Source organism: Nomascus leucogenys, chromosome 21, assembly GCF_006542625.1.
Source record: "Nomascus leucogenys isolate Asia chromosome 21, Asia_NLE_v1, whole genome shotgun sequence".
NCBI classification, from domain to species: Eukaryota; Metazoa; Chordata; class Mammalia; order Primates; family Hylobatidae; genus Nomascus; species Nomascus leucogenys.
The window spans coordinates 31,333,628-31,350,807 of record NC_044401.1 but is presented as its reverse complement, the minus strand read 5'-3'; positions in this window follow the sequence as shown (position 1 = coordinate 31,350,807).

The window sequence follows — 17,180 nt, the reverse complement described above, 5'->3', positions numbered from 1 at the left end:
CTCTAATCTCTATGATCTGAGTCAGTATCCTAATGAGGGTCTACAGTGGGGACTGCCTGTTGCCCTGTGGGGAATTTTTCCTTTTCCTCCAGGGCCATTCGATTGTTTACCTGACTAAGGTGCTACAGATCTTTAAATTGCTGGGCTGCTGCTAAAGTTGCTTTTTGTTTTAGTAGGACTTAAGGTCTGATCACGAAGTAACATGGTATCTCTCTATGTTAAAGGACTGCCTTAATCCTTGCAGGACATCTGTATAGTTACCAGGATCATCTGAGAATTTCTTTAAATCTGCTTTTATTTGTTTTAAAGCTGAGAGTGAGAAGGGGGCATGCATGTGAATGGGCTTAAATTCTCCTCTTACTTTTCATAAGGAACATACTTTGGGTGCCTGGCTCGTGGACTTTATGTTCTCTTTCCGGTGTGCCTTTAACACTTTGGTGGGGCCAGATGGAGGAGAGTGAGTGGGGGGAGGAGAGTGGGGCTGAGGGAAGAGGCCCTGAGTACGGATGGCAATTGTGGGCCTCTGTCATTTGGGCAAAGCTTGCAGGCTTGGCACAGGGCAGTATTGTCACAAAGGGCAAAGAAAACCTGTACATAAGGGACATTACTCTATTTACCTTTCTGTTTACAGAAAACATCTAGTTGTAGAAGGATGTTATAATTAATACTTCCTTTAGAGGGCAAGTTTCTCTATTTTGTAAGGAATACTGTGGCCAGACAGTGGTATGGAAGAAAATCAGCAGCTTTTTTTGAAGGTTTCAAGGTAGAATTTGTCCCAGTTATTCAGGATACATCTTAAAGGGGGTCCAGTTTTGAAGGTGTGGTGCCTATCTGGAATTTTAAACACAGGATGCCCGCACCCCTGGTTCATCCTGGAACTCATTTGCCTCTTGGGCATCCTCCAAGGGTCAGGTCTAATTGTGCTCAAAGCTCATGGCTGCTTTTCCTGAGCTCTCCATCTACCGGATTTAACCATGCTTACCGGCGGAATGGAAACTTCCCTTGCCCCTGCCATGTGCCTGTTGACCACTCAACGGGGCACAAGGACTGTTGGATTTATTGTGGTCCTATTACTAATGCGTCCTACCTGTTCTAGGGAGGCAAGGCCTGGGTTGTGGGCACCACTGATGCTTGCATACTAAGGCCTAATTTATGTAAGCCTGGCCATAAAACTGTCCTTCAAGGAGAAATCTCTGAATTAGCGATAGGAGGCATAGTAAACTTAAAGGGGGTGGTGGGTGTCCCCTAGGCCAGGGCTGAGAGAACAGCTGCTGTACTCTAGCCTTTTGTCCTCACTTGCCATTAAAGGAGTAAGCCCCTCTCTTAAGGCAGTACTAGTATCCTGTGTCCTAACTGACTATATTTTCTTCCTTCCAATACTAATTACTGAATGATTGAAACAAAAATTTAATGGCTCTAAGAGCTGTACTTATGCACCACAGATTGTACTTGAGAGGCCCCAAGGAAGGGGAAAGTTTATCTGGGGAGCAATGGAGGAAATGCCTTAAGGCTTCTAGTATCCACAAGAAAATTACAGACCTGTCTTTAAATTGTCCTGATGTAGGGACCATACACTATGGTGGGGAACTGGCCCTTCCAAATAGCCATCAAATGGTGACACATGCCTAAACCTTGGAGGGCACTATGAACAGGGATCTTCTGGGTGTCACCTCAAGAATTTAAGACTTCTAAATAGGGAATCTTGATCCCCCCTAAAGGGAAGAATCTTGCTTATGAGATGAGAAAAGAAGTCTAGCTGGTGGACATTAGGACCTAGGAGGCAGGGGTCAGAAGATGTGGCTGTCTTATGCTCAGCAACCCCTTCAGGGGGGGCCTCTGGTGGGGCCATGGTCTCAACCAGGATCTCTGGGAGACTAAGACATCCGGTGAGCACTGCGGGGTGTACTTCGGGACCACCATGGAAAGCGAAAGAGTTAGAACTGGGTCCAGGCTAACTAATGCTCCTAACCCCAAAGGGTAGGGGGTTGTTAGAGAGCCCTTTTCCAGACAGCCTGTGTCTTTAGTCGGGCAGCCTCGCTAATTGCCTTTAAGTGGACTTAATACAGGTGCCTGGTATTTAGCCTCTTAATTCTAAGGAAGGACAGGACAGAATAGCAAGCAAAAGAGGTCCGATTGTACTCACCATGTGACAGTCTAGATGCCTTTCCTGGATCTCCTGGCTGGCTTGCCAAAATGTAATGGTAAAGGTTCTTGCATTAGCCATGCCAAAGAATTGGTGTGGCGGCTGCTTGCGGCGAGTGATGGAGACACAGACTAAGAGAAAAAAAAGCTGTAAGCTTCATTGAGCAGAGTGACAGTACAAAGCTTCTACAGCGTGGAAGGGGTCTTTAATGGGCAGCTACTGTTGGTTTTGGGTGATTGCCTTTTAAACTCTTTAAGGCAGAAAATACATGTGGCAGGAAGATGTTACTAGAGCAAGAAACAAAGGCAGTAAATTATTTTGTGACGTGTCTTAGATTTTGAAGAAAACTGAAATTGCAACTTAGGTTTTATCTACTTTATGGCAAAGGAGACAGGATCTCACAGGACTTTACAAAGTATGTTTAAAAGGAATTGGAATTGGGAGCATAGATAAGGCCCCCTGGAAAAATGGGCATTTAACATTATTTTTAGTTTCAGGGGAGGGGGAAGGAAGAGAGGGAGAGAGGATACAGGGAAACCTGCAACAAAATTTTCGCTGTTTATAGCTTTCTTGAGAAAGAAAACACATGCACAAATCCTAGTGTTAGGAATATTTTAAGCACATATCTTTAATATTATTTATCCAGGACCAAAAGAAGTCCTGATGCAAGAAATAAGTAAGTTTCACAGATTTCTAAGCCCCTACTCGACCCAGGAAGCCCGGCTATCACCACCTCTCAGAATCACATTCTGGAACAGTACAGAGAACCTAGAAACAAATGCACACACTTACTTACAGTGAACTCATTTTTGCCAAAGGTGCCAAGAACATAAGCTAGGGAAAGGACAGGCTCTTCAATAAATGGTGCTGAAAAAACTGATAGCCATATACAAAAGAATGAGCCTAGACCCCAGTCTCTCACTATCTACAAAAAATCAAATCAAAATGGATTAAAGACTTAAATCTAAGACCTCAAACTGTGAAACTTCTACAAGAAAGCATTGAAGTAACTCTCTAGCACATTGGCCTGGACAAGGACTTCTTGAGAAATTGCCCACAAGCACAGGCAACCAAAATAAGAATGGGCAAATGGGATTACATCAAGTTAAAAAATGACTATATAGCAAAGGATACAATCAACAAAGTAAAGAGACAATGCACAGAATGGGAGAAGATATTTGCAAACTACCCATCTGACAAGGGATTAATAACCGAATATATAAGGAGCTTAAACAACTCTATAGGAAAAAATCTAATTATCCAATTAAAAAATGGGCAAAAGATTTGAATCCACAATTCTCAAAATAAGACATAAAAATGGCAAAGAGGCATATGAAAAGGTGCTCAACATTACTGGATCATCTGAGAAATGCAAATCAAACACAATGAGATTTCACCTCACCCTTGTTAAAATGGCTTATATCCAAAAGACAGGCAATAACAAATGCAGGCGAGGATGTGAAGAAAACGGAACCCTGTACGTTGTTGATGGAAATAAAACTAGTACAACCACTAGGGAGAACAGTTTGGAGGTTCCTCAAAACACTAAAAATTAAGCTCCCATATGATTCAGCAATCCCACTACTTGGTATATACCCTAAAGAAAGGAAATCAGTGTATCAAAGAGATAGCTACACTGCTGTTTGCTGCAGCACTGTTTACAACGGCCAGGATTTGAAAGCAGCGTACGTGTCCATCAACAGTTGAATGAATCAAGAAAATGTAGTACATGTACACACAATGGAGTACTGTTTAGTCATAAAAAAGAATGAGATCCAGCCATTTGCAACAACAGGGATGGAACTGCAGATGTTAAGTGAAGTAAACCAGGCACAGAAAGACAAACCCATGCACTCACTCACTTGTGGGATATAAAAATCAAAACAATTGAACTCATGTACGTATTAATTGAGTGTAAAAGAACAGTTACCAGAGGCTGGGGAAAGTAGTAGGGAGTTGGAGGGGAAGTGGGGATGGTTAAAGGGTACCAAAAAAAAAAGTTAGAAAGAATGAATGAGACCTGCGATTCGATAGCACAATAGGGTGAATATAATCAATAATAGCTTAATTGTACATTCTAAAATAAAGAGTGTAATTGGGTTGTTTGTAACTCAAAGGGCATATGCTTGGGGGGATGGATACCGCACTCTCCATATATGTTTATTTCACATTGCTTGTCTGTATCAAAACATCCCATGTACACCATAAATATACACATCTATGTACCCACATACATTTTAAAAAACAATTTAATTAAAAAAATAATAATTCTCAGTCTTTAAATGTTGCCTGCTTCTCTCCTAGTCTTCCCTTCTAGGACTCCATTTGCATGTGTTAAACATTTTCACCCATATGCTGCATATACTCTTTTTTTTTTTTTTTGAGATGGAGTCTCGCTCTGTCACCCAGACTGGCTGTGCAGTGGCGTGATCTCAGCTCACTGGAAGCTCCGCCTCCTGGGTTCACGCCATTCTCCTGCCTCAGCCTCCCGAGTAGCTGGGACTACAGGCGCCCACCACCACACCTGGCTCATTTTTTGTATTTTTTAGTAGAGATGGGGTTTCACCGTGTTAGCCAGGATGGTCTTGATCTCCGGTCCTCTCCTATTATATAAGTTTTCTCTTAATTTTTATTGAAAGTTTATCTAGTTTTTAACTTATCTTTCTGTGTACTTCAATGAACAGAAGACATTGTAGACTGAAAGTTTTAGAGGTCATTTAAGGCACTGTAGAATTTAATCTTCTCTTCCTTTTAGGAAGATATGAAATTTTGATTTTCCTTTTCTTTCCTTTCTTTCTCTTTCTTTCTTTCTTTCTTTCTTTCTTTCTTTCTTTCTTTCTTTCTTTCTTTCTTTCTTTCTTTCTCCTTCTCTCTCTCTCTCTCTCTTTCTTTCTTTCTTTCAAATTGGCCAGGCTGGTCTCAAACTCCTGACCTCTGATGATCCACACACCTTGGCCTCCAAAAGTACTGGGATTAGAGGCCTGAGCCACTGCGCCTGAACGATTTTTCTTTTGACATATGTCAAACTTCTGCTCAGGTTCTAATCCTGTAAACTGACCTTCAAACAATAACTTTTCTTGAATCTTCTCCATATTTTCTAGTTGTTCTCAGTAAGAAGTTTGGTTCAAAACGATATACTACACAATAGCTAGAAGAAGATACCAAGAACAGCTTGTTCTGAGTATTCTTGCTATGTTTGATCAGTGACAGCCTTTGTGGATCTCATCTCACCTCTGCAGTGTATTTTACAACTAACCTATAAGCGTGTGATGAAGACTTTGCCAGTCAGACTTGTCCACGTGAGATCTTGATTTGGAAATCCACCTTATGACATAAAACACCGTAATGTACTCATTTTGCTGGAGAAAGGCAACATAGCAAGCTGTTTTCTCCAGTGCTCACAGAGTAACACCAATAGTAATGATTGCTTCAGACACCGTTTTTAAAGATATTGCTCCTGGAAGCTTTGGCTTGAGTCTACTTCCAGGTTTCCAAATGATCCTGTGAGCTACACAAAAGCCGTTTAATTAACTCTTGTCTAATTAATCAGCGATAATTTTGTTTTGCGATTTCAAATAAAAACCTATGTTGACAGAATTGCAGATAGTCTTAGAGTTTCATTAAGCTTTTTCTTCTTGAAATGTCTGTTTTCTATCCTTGCTTCTCTAAACTGAACACTCTGCATCTTAGACAAGGTTCACCAGGATTTCAGACCTGGGCCTGTGTGATGCTCATTTAATGATCTCCCAATCTATTGGTTTATTTCTCCAATGTGTACCATGATCAGTTTTATGGCATTTAATAGTACTTTGATCAAGTTATTCCACCTCTTAAAAACTGTTAGTGGCTACTTGGTGAAAACAATAATGACCATATTTACTACTTGTGAGATGATTTTTTTCTCCTGATGCTAAAATTTTCACGGTTTCAAGTACTTTCATGTTGTCTGTTTGCCTGTTTTGTTTTTTTGTTTTTTACTCCCCATATATGCTTCTTGATTTAATTAAGATGTTTGCTACAACTTTCTTCAGGCACACTCTATTTTCTTCTCCCCTTGGTGTCATGTTTGCCCTGAATTCTATGAGCTCACTGACTTCCTCTCTTTTCTCCATAAGCTCACTGATTCCTTCCCTTCTCTCCAATCACTATTCCAATATTCAGACTTTTAAAAATGGGAACCTAATTATCAACACATCTAAAATTTATATTATTGTTTTATGTAGTCTAAGACAAGGAATATTAACATCACATCAAATGTTTAGAAATGCTAGAAAATGACAATGAACTTTGCTTAATCCTTTCTTATTTTTACTATAAAATATTCTTAAATACAAGTTTATTATTTATCTATTATTTACTTATGTGTTAAAAGACATAAAATTAATACTATGGAGGTAGGATTTATGGGAGAAAGCATTTATTTATAAGAAAATATAGATAATTATGAAAAACAAATAAATTATACATGTTTTATTTCTATTTATTTTCAAATGATTTAAAGATTTTGTCCATTTAGAGTGCTAGCTGCTTTAATAAAATGCTGTAAGTTGGATAGCTATATACAACAAATTTATTTCTCATAGTTCTAAAGGCCAGGAAGTCCAAGATCAAGGTACCTGCAAATTTGGTTTCTAGTGAGAGTCCACTTTCTGGTTCAAAAAGGGCACTTTCTTGCTGTGTAGAAACATGGTAAAAGACATGAGGAAGCCCTTTGGGGCCTCTTTTATAAAGGAATTCATCCTATTCGTGAGAATTTCACCTTCATGGTCTGGGCATTTTTCAAGAGTCTCCCTGCTTCCTAATACAGTCACCTTAGGGGTTAGAATTTCAACATAGAAATTTAAGGAGGATACAAACATTAAAACGATAGCAAGTAAGATCTACTCTTTCCGTGAGTTCCTTAATACCACTCTTTCCTTCTTGTTCTCTACCTTCTCTAAATTTTTAACATAACACTTGTGTTAATACTCCAAAATTTAGCACTTGATTATTTATTATCTTCTTTGTTGTTGCTTCACATGTGATATCATTAGATTAATCATTTCAGGGCATAGACAACAAGCTGTATTTCCTCAGTAACCCTAAAAGAACTTGAGTTTGCTAATTTCAGGACATAGGCATGGGCAAGGACTTCATGTCTAAAACACCAAAAGCAATGGCAACAAAAGCCAAAATTGACAAATGGGATCTAATTAAACTAAAGAGCTTCTGCACAGCAAAAGAAACTACCGTCAGAGTGAACAGGCAACTTACAGAATGGGAGAAAATTTTTGCAACCTACTCATCTGACAAAGGGCTAATATCCAGAATCTACAATGAACTCAAACAAATTTACAAGAAAAAAACAAACAACCCCATCAAAAAGTGGGCGAAGGACATGAACAGACACTTCTCAAAAGAAGACATTTATGCAGCCAAAAAACACATGAAAAAATGCTCATCATCACTGGCCATCAGAGAAATGCAAATCAAAACTACAATGAGATACCATCTCATACCAGTTAGAATGGCCATCATTAAAAAGTCAGGAACCAACAGGTGCTGGAGAGGATGTGGAGAAACAGGAACACTTTTACACTGTTGGTGGGACTGTAAACTAGTGCAACCATTGTGGAAGTCAGTGTGGCGATTCCTCAGGGATCTAGAACTAGAAATACCATTTGACCCAGCCATCCCATTACTGGGTATATACCCGAAGAACTATAAATCATGCTGCTATAAAGACACATGCACACGTATGTTTATTGCGGCACTATTCACAATAGCAAAGACTTGGAACCAACCTAAATGTCCAACAACGATAGACTGGATTAAGAAAATGTGGCACATATACACCATGGAATACTATGCAGCCATAAAAAATGATGAGTTCATGTCCTTTGTAGGGACATGGATGAAACTGGAAAACATCATTCTCAGTAAACTATCGCAAGGACAAAAAAACAAACACCGCATGTTCTCACTCATAGGTGGGAATTGAACAATGAGAACTCATGGACACAGGAAGGGGAACATCACACTCTGGGGACTGTTGTGGGGTGGGGGAAGGGGGAGGGACAGCATTAGGAGATATACCTAATGCTAAATGACGAGTTAATGGGTGCAGCAAACCAACATGGCACATGGATACATATGTAACAAACCTGCACATTGCGCACATGTACCCTAAAACCTAAAGTATAATAATAAAATTAAAAAAAAAATACTATATTTTACAAATGAGGAAAAAAATGGTGATAAAGCTAGTTAAGGAAATTCCTTTAAGCAAATATCAATATTCTTACAGTGAAGTATCAAAAAAATTTTTTAATTACTCAGTTATCACCTTAGGAACCGCAGGAAAGTGGATATGACAAACAAGTAAACAGTGTTTGACTAGAGAGAAAAAGGATATATTAAGGAAAATAATTAAGGATCACCACTTGTTCTCTCCTGTGAGAGTGTTTGGATTAGTGGCAAACATTTAAACAGACAGAGACAGCCTTAAGGTGGTAAGAACAATGCAAGGAAATTTAGAATACATCCGAAGGTACATGAACTAAATGACACAGAAAGGAAAATTCCGATGAGATGAACAGGGTTGTAGAAGGCATACGAAAAACCGAATTGAGAGGAAATTTTACAAAGAGACACTGAAACAAAATAAAGGTCAAGCACCAAATGTCTTACCAATAGATACACTATGAATGGAGATGAAAAAACACTAACAAAAATGCAAGATCAATGCGACCTCAAGGCAAAGAGCTAAACAGAAATAAAGCAACGGAAATCACACAGAATACTCTTATTTTATATGTTACTGAAAAAGGAAGTCAAGGAACAAAGAGAAAATATGCCAACGTTCCCCTATTAACAAGGCTACGACTTTGCACTTCACATAATCACAAATGAAAATATACAGTGAGAATAAGTGTTTCTGATAAAATAAATTAGCTTCTTAATTTAGCAATAAAACAAAAGTTTAAAGATTCCAAGATTGAGGTTTTAGAGTAAAAATACAGAGTATATATTTTTATTTACTTAAAATAGAGATCTCAACTATTAATGGCTTTCAAAAGTATTAAAAACTTTCTTCCAATAATAATATATTACAACATAAGCAATTATATTTATAGGAAATTTTTTTAAATTAAGATATTCTTTTTTCCATTTATAGATTTTCTAGGTCGTCTGTAATTTCCCTTTGAGAATAATTTTGCTGCTTACATAAAGGTTTTTTGAGTAGATTATTATTTTACTTGCAGAAAAGCAAAGTGTTAACGTGTTATAGCTACTCTATCTATAATAGCTTCAACTTAAAAAAATGTGTAACCTCTGAATCTAAAATAAAAGTTCAAATTATTTTTTTTAAAAAAGGAACCTTTAAAAATGTCATTTTGCAGCAGTCCACTAGATGTCACTCAAGATAAGGTTCCCCCTCTAACAGCCCCAACTCCCCTTTATCTTTTTAAAAAATAACAAAGTAAACTCTTAATTAACTATTAGCTCATTATTCTTATTTGACAGATATATGGGTTTGTATTAATTCAAATTTTGTTATTTCCCACTGAAGCTTCAGGTGCATGTCTGTTGCATATAAAGAAAACTATAAAACTTCAGGATTAATAATAATTTTGGTTTATATGAAGTACAGGAAACACTAGATAAAAAATAAGATGGATGTCTTTATTAGAGTGAAGGTTCTGTGAACAAAGCAATTATCTGGAGCATAGCCTTTAATTTCCAGTTAGGTCTGTGCAATTAATAGAAATCAGTTTAAAAAATCAGTCTTACCAATGTTTTGTATTGATGGGCAAGTTTTATTGATGAATGACTCATAATGTCATATTTGAGTTTGAGTTTGTTTATGTTTTTAAATAGAGATCATCCTAGAAAGATATTTTCTATCGTGAAGAAATTACAGAATTGGTATATTGATAACCTTTTCATCAAAAACTTATAAAGTCATCTGCTTAACATTGTACAAGGTCTCCACTTTCTGGTTTCAAAGCAAAACCCTTTACTTGTTCCTCAAGAAGTTTGGGGAGCCATGTTTACAATCCGACATATTGATATGCAACAGAGAGGACTTAGGTAATAATCAACTGTGCTTACTTTGTCTCTTTAAAATAAATTGCATATAACTTTTTAAAATTGTAGCTTGCAAAAACTTTTTATTTCTATTATACTTTAAGTTCTAGGGTACATGTGCACAACGTGCAGGTTTGTTACATAGGTATACATATGCCATGTTGGTTTGCTGCACCCATCAACTCGTCCTTTACATAAGGTATTTCTCCTATCCCTCCCCCAGCCCCCATCCCCTGACAGTCCCCAATGTGTGATGTTTCCTGCCCTGTGTCCATGTGTTCTCATTGTTCAACTCCCTCCTATGAGTGGGAACATAAGGTGTCTGGTTTTCTGTCCTTGTGTTAGTTTGCTGAGAATGATGGTTTCAAGCTTCATCCATGTCCCTGCAAAAGACATGAACTAATCCTTTTTTGTGGCTGCATAGTATTCCATGGTGTATATGTGCCACATTTTCTTAATCCAGTCTATCACCGATGGACATTTGGGTTGGTTCCAAGTCTTTGCTATTGTGAATAGTGCTGCAATAAACATGTGTGTGCATGTGTCTTTATAGTAGCATGATTTATGATCCTTTGGATATATACCCAGTAATGCGATCGCTGGGTCAAATGGTATTTCTAGTTCTAGATCCTTGAGGAATCACCACACTGTCTTCCACTATGCTTGAACTAATTTACACTCCCACCAACAGTGTAAAAGTGTTCCTATTTTTCCAAATCCTCTCCAGCATCTGTTGTTTCCTGACTTTTTAATGATCATCATTCTAACTGGAGTGCGATGCTATCTCATTGTGGTTTTGATTTGCATTTCTCTAATGACCAGTGATGATGAGCATTTTTTAATATGTCTGTTGGCTACATGTCTTCTTTTGAGAAGTGTCTTTTCATATCCTTTGCCCACTTTTTGATGGGCTTGTTTGTTTTTTTCTTGTAAATTTCTTTAAGTTCTTTGTAGATTCTGGATATTAGTTCTTTGTCAGAAGGGTAGATTGCAAAAATTTTCTCCCATTCTTTAGGTTGCCTGTTCACTCTGATGATAGTTTCTTTTGCTGTGAAGAAGCTCTTTAGTTTAATTGGATCCCATTTGTCTATTTTGGGGTTTGTTGCCGTTGCTTTTGGTGTTTTAGTCAGGAAGTTCTTGCCCATGCCTATGTCCTAAATGGTATTGCCTAGGTTTTCTTCTAGGGTTTTTATGGTTTGAGGTCTTATATTTAAGTCTTTAATCCATCTTGAGTTAATTTTTGTATAAGGCATAAGGAAGGGATCCAGTTTCAGCTTTCTACATATGACTAGCCAGTTTTCCCAGCATCATTTATTAAATAAAGAATCCTTTATCCATTTATTGTATTTGTCACGTTTGTCAAAGATCAGATGGTTGTATATCTGTAGTGTTATTTCTGAGGCCTCTGTTCTGTTTCATTGGTCTATATATCTGTTTTGGTGCCAGTACCATGCTGTTTTGGTTATTGTAGCCTTGTAGTATAGTTTGAAGACAGGTAGCATGATGCCTCCAGCTTTGTTCTTTTTGCTTAGGATTGTGTTGGCTATGCGGGCTCTTTTTGTGTTCCATATGAACTTTAAAGTAGTTTTTTCTAATTCTGTGAAGAAAGTCATTGGTAGCTTGATGGGGATGGCATTGAATCTATAAATTACATTGGGCAGTATGACTATTTTCACCATATTGATTCTTACTATCCATGAGCATGGAATGTCCTTCCATTTGTTTGTGTTCTCTTTTATTTCATTGAGCAGTGGTTTGTAGTTCTCCTTGAAGAGGTCCTTCACATCCCTTGTAAGTTTGATTCCTAGGTATGTTATTCTCTTTTTAGCAATTGAATGTGAGTTTACTCATGATTTGGTTCTCTGTTTGTCTGTTATTGGTGTATAAAAATGCTTGTGATTTTTGCATATTGATTTTGTATCCTGAGACTTTGCTGAAGTTGCTTATCAACTCACAGAGATTTTGGGCTGAGATGATGGGGTTTTCTAAATATGCAATCATGTCATCTAAAAACAGGGACAATTTGACTTCCTCTTTTCCTAATTGAATACGTTTTATTTCTTTCTCTTGCCTGATTACCCTAGCCAGAACTTACAACACTATGTTGAATAGGAGTGGTGAGAGAGGGCAGCCTTGTCTTATGCCAGTTTTCAAAGGGGATGCTTCCAGTTTTTGCCCATTCAGTATGATATTGGCTGTGGGTTGGTCCTAAATAGCTCTTATCATTTTGAGATACATTCCATCAATACCTAGTTTATTGAGAATTTTTAGCATGAAGGGTTGTTGAATTTTGTTGAAGGTGTTTTCTGCATCTATCGAGATAATCATGTGATTTTTATCTTTTGTTCTGTTTATGTGATGGATTTCGTTTATTGATTTGCATATGTTGAACCAGCCTTGCATCCCAGGGATGAAGCCGTCTTGATTTTGGTGGATAAGCTTTTTGATATGCTGCTGGATTCAGTTTGCCAGTATTTTATTGAGGATTTTCACATCAATGTTCATTAAGGATATTGGTCTAAAATTCTCTTTTTTTGTTGTGTCTCTGCCAGGCTTTGGTATCAGGATGATACTGGCCTCAGAAAATGAGTTAGGGAGGATTTCCTCTTTTTCTATTGATTGGAATAATTTCAGAAGGAATGGTACCAGCTCCTCTTTGTACCTCTGGAAGAATTCGGCTGTGAATCCGTGTGGTCCTGGACTTTTTTTAGTTGGTAAGCTATTAAATACTGCGTCAATGTCAGAACCTGTTATTGGTCTATTCAGAAATTCAACTTCCTCCTGGTTAAGTCTCGGGGGTATATGTGTCCATGAATTTATCCATTTCTTCTAGATTCTCTAGTTTATTTGTGTAAAGGTGTTTATAGTATCCTCTGATGGTAGTTTGTATTTCTGTGGGATCAGTGGAGATGTCCCCTTTATCATTTTTTGTGTCTATTTGATTCTTCTCTCTTTTCTTCTTTATTAGTCTTGCTAGCAGTCTATTTTGTTGATCTTTTCAAAAAACCAGCTCCTGGATTCATTGATTTTTTGAAGGGCTTTTTTTCTGTCTTGATCTCCTTCAGTTCTACTCTGATCTTAGTTATTTCCTGACTTCTGCTAGCTTTTGAATTTGTTTGCTCTTGCTTCTCTAGTTCTTTTAATTGTGATGTTAGGATGTCAGTTTTAGATCTTTCCTGCTTTCTCTTGTGGGCATTTAGTGCTATAAATTTCCCTCTACACACTGCCATAAATGTGTCCCAGAGATTCTGGTATGTTGTGTCTTTGTTCTCATTGGTTTCAAATAACATCTTTATTCCTGCCTTCATTTTGTTATTTACCCAGTAGTCATTCAGGAGCAGATTGTTCAGTTTCCATGTAGTTGTGTGGTTTTGAGTGAGTTTCTTCATCCTGAGTTCTAGTTTGATTGCACTGTGGTCTGAGAGACTGTTGTGATTTCTGTTCTTTTATACTTGCTGAGGAGTGTTTTACTTCCAATTGTGTGGAAAATTTTAGAATAAGTGCAGCGTGGTGCTGAGAAGAATGTATATTCTGTTGATTTGGGATGGGGAGTTCTGTAGATTTCTATTAGGTCTGCTTGTTGCAGAGCTTAGTTCAAGTCCTATATATCCTTGTTAACCTTCTGTTTGTTGATCTAATATTGACAGTGGGGTGTTGAAATCTCCCATTATTATTGTGTGAGAGTCTAAGTCTCTTTGTAGGTCTCTAAGGACTTCCTTTATGAATCTGGGTGCTCCTGTATTGGGTGCATATATATTTAGGATAGTTAGCTCTTCTCATTGAATTGATCCCTTTACCATTATGTAATGGCCTTGTTTGTCCCTTTTGATCTTTGTTGGTTTAAAGTCTGTTTATCGAAGACAAGGATTGCAACCCCTGCTTTTTTTTTGCTTTCCATTTCCTTGGTAGATTATCCTCCATCCCCTTTATTTTGAGCCTATGTGTGTCTCTGCATGTGAGATGAGTCTGCTGAATACAGCACACTGATAGGTCTTGACTCCTTACCCAATTTGCCTGTCTATGTCTTTTAATTGGGTTATTTAGCCCATTTACACTAATGGTTAATATTGTTATGTGTGAATTTGATCCTGTCATTTTGATGTTAGCTGGTTATTTTCCCTATTAATTGATGCAGTTTCTTCATAGCATCGATGGTCTTTACAATTTGGCATGTTTTTGCAGTGGCTGGTACTGGGTGTTCCTTTCCATTTTTAGTGCCTCCTTCAGGAGCTCTTGTAAGGCAGGCCTGGTCGTGACAAAATCTCTCAGCATTTGCTTGTCTGTAAAGATTTTATTTCTCTTTCACTTATGAATCTTAGTTTTGCTGTATATGAGATTCCGTGTTGAAAATTCTTTTCTTTAAGAATGTTGAATATTGGCCCCTACTCTCTTCTGGCTTGGAGGGTTTCTGCTGAGAGATCTGATGTTTGTCTGATGGGCTTCCCTTTGTGGGTAACCCGAACTTTCTCTCTGGCTGCCCTTAACATTTTTTCCTTCATTTCAACCTTGGTGAATCTGACAATTATGTGCCTTGGGGTTGCTCTTCTCAAGGAGTATCTTAGTGGTGTTCTCTGTATTTCCTGAATTTGAATGTTGGCCTGCCTTGCTAGGTTTGGGAGGTTCTCCTGGATAATATCCTGATGAGTGTTTTCTAACTTGTTTCCATTTTCCTCATCAATTTCAGGTACACCAGTCAAATGTAGATTTGGTCTTTTCACATAGTCCCATATTTCTTGGAGGCTTTGTTTCTTTTTACTCTTTTTTCTCTAAACCTGTCTTCTCAATTTATTTCATTAATTTGATCTTCATTCACTGATATCCTTTCTTCCACTTGATTGAATTGGCTATTGAAGCTTGTGCATGCATCACAAAGTTCTCATGCTATGGTTTTCAGCTCCATCAGATCATTTAAGGTCTTCTCTACACTGTTTATTCTAGTTAGCCGTTCATCTAACCTTTTTTCAAGGTTTTTAGCTTCCTTGTGTTGGATTAGAACATGCTGCTTTAGCTTGGAGAAGTTTGTTATTACTAACCTCCTGAAGCCTACTTCTGTCAACTCATCAAACTCATTCTCCATCCAGTTTTTGTCCGTTGCTGGTGAGGAGATGCAATCCTTTGGAAGAGAAGAAGCACTCTGGTTTTTGGAATTTTCAACTTTTCTGCTCTAGTTTCTCCCCATCGTTGTGGTTTTATCTACCTTTAGTCTTTGATGTTGGTGACCTACAGATGGGGTTTTGGTGTGGATGTCCTTTTTGTTGACGTTGATGCTATTCCTTTCTGTTTGTTAGTTTTCCTTCTAACAGTCAGGTCCCTCAGCTGCAGGTCCATTGGAGTTTGCTGGAGTTCCATTCCAGACCCTGTTTGCCTGGGTATCACCAGCGGAGGCTGCAGAACAGCAAATACTGCAGAACAGCACAATATTGCTGCCTGATCCTTCCTCTGGAAGGTTCGTCCCAGAGGGGCACCCACCTGTATGAGGTGTCTGTCATCCCCTACAGGGAGGTGTTTCCCAGTCAAGCTACGTGGGGGTCAGGGACCCACTTCAGGAGGCAGCCTGTCCATTCTTAGAGCTCGAACGCCATACTGGAAGAACCACTACTCTCTTCAGAGCTGTCAGACAGGGACGTTTTAAGTCTGGGGAATTTGTCTGCTACCTTTTGTTCAGTTATGCCCTGCCCACAGAGGTGGAGTCTAGAGAGGCATAGGCCTTGCTGAGCTGTGGTGGGCTCCACCCAGTTTGAGCTTCCCAACCACTTTGTTTACCTACTCAAGACTCAGTAAAGGCTGATGCCCCTCCCCCAGCCAGGCTGCAGCTTCCCAGGTTGATCCCAGACTACTGCACTAGCAGTGAGCAAGGTTCCATGGGTGTGGGACCTGCTGAGCCTGGCATAGGAGGGAATCTCCTGGTCTGCCGGTTGCTAAAACTGTGGGAAAAGCACAATATTTGGGCAGAAATGTACCATTCCTCCGGGTACATTCTGTGACAGCTTCCCTTGGCTAGGAAAGGGAAATCCCCCAACTCATTGCTCTTCTCTGGTGAGGCGATGCCCCACCCTGATTTGGCTTGCCCTTCATGGGCTGCACCCACTGTCCAACCAGTCCCAATGAGATGAACCAGGTACATCAGTTGGAAATGCAGAAATCACCCATCTTCCACATCAATCTCACTGGGAGCGGCAGACCAGAGCTGGTCCCATTCAGCCATCTTGGAAGAGACTACAGCTTTTCTTAACAGTAAATGTGAAACTAGCCCTAGAGCATACTATAACTGATAAATTGTCACTATTATTCAACAAACATCTCTTGGAAAAAAATAAACTTTTTGCTTAGGGATATATTTTATTTCTATTTTTCATAAACTTCTTATTTTATATGCTAATACCAAGTTGTTTTTTTCAAATTGAACTACATTCTCCCAAAACGTGACCTAATGCATGGGATTATATTTGGCACTTAAGAAATGTATTAATTCTTCAATTCACTAGGGCATTAAGTAAAGTGAGTGTTTCATTGTGTGATATGGTACTCTGGGGCCTGAGTTAGTACTTCACATTGCTTAGCTCAAGGAAAAGCCTAGTGCATAATTAGTTTTAGCTGTACAGGGTCAAATTTTTACTAGGGAAATGGAAGTTGAATGAGTAATCTGATTTACCTGTAAATTTTGGATACAAAACTACAGAGATAAAGGAGCTTAGAAAGAAAAGCAGGCTATAGCCAACAGCAACCTGGGGAAAACATTTTTATATACATGAGACAATGGCTTTATTACATTAATAAAGTTTTCTAAGGCCAGTAAAAATATAATATAGATTTATGAACAAAAGATAGGAAATAAATAAATTTAGGATCAACGGTCTAAATTTTATGATATATTAAGCTGACCAAATTTTAAAACTTTTCCCATACCCAACCCTTTTGAATACTAAAATAAACATGCATATGTGTCCTCAAGGAACATTTTTAAAGA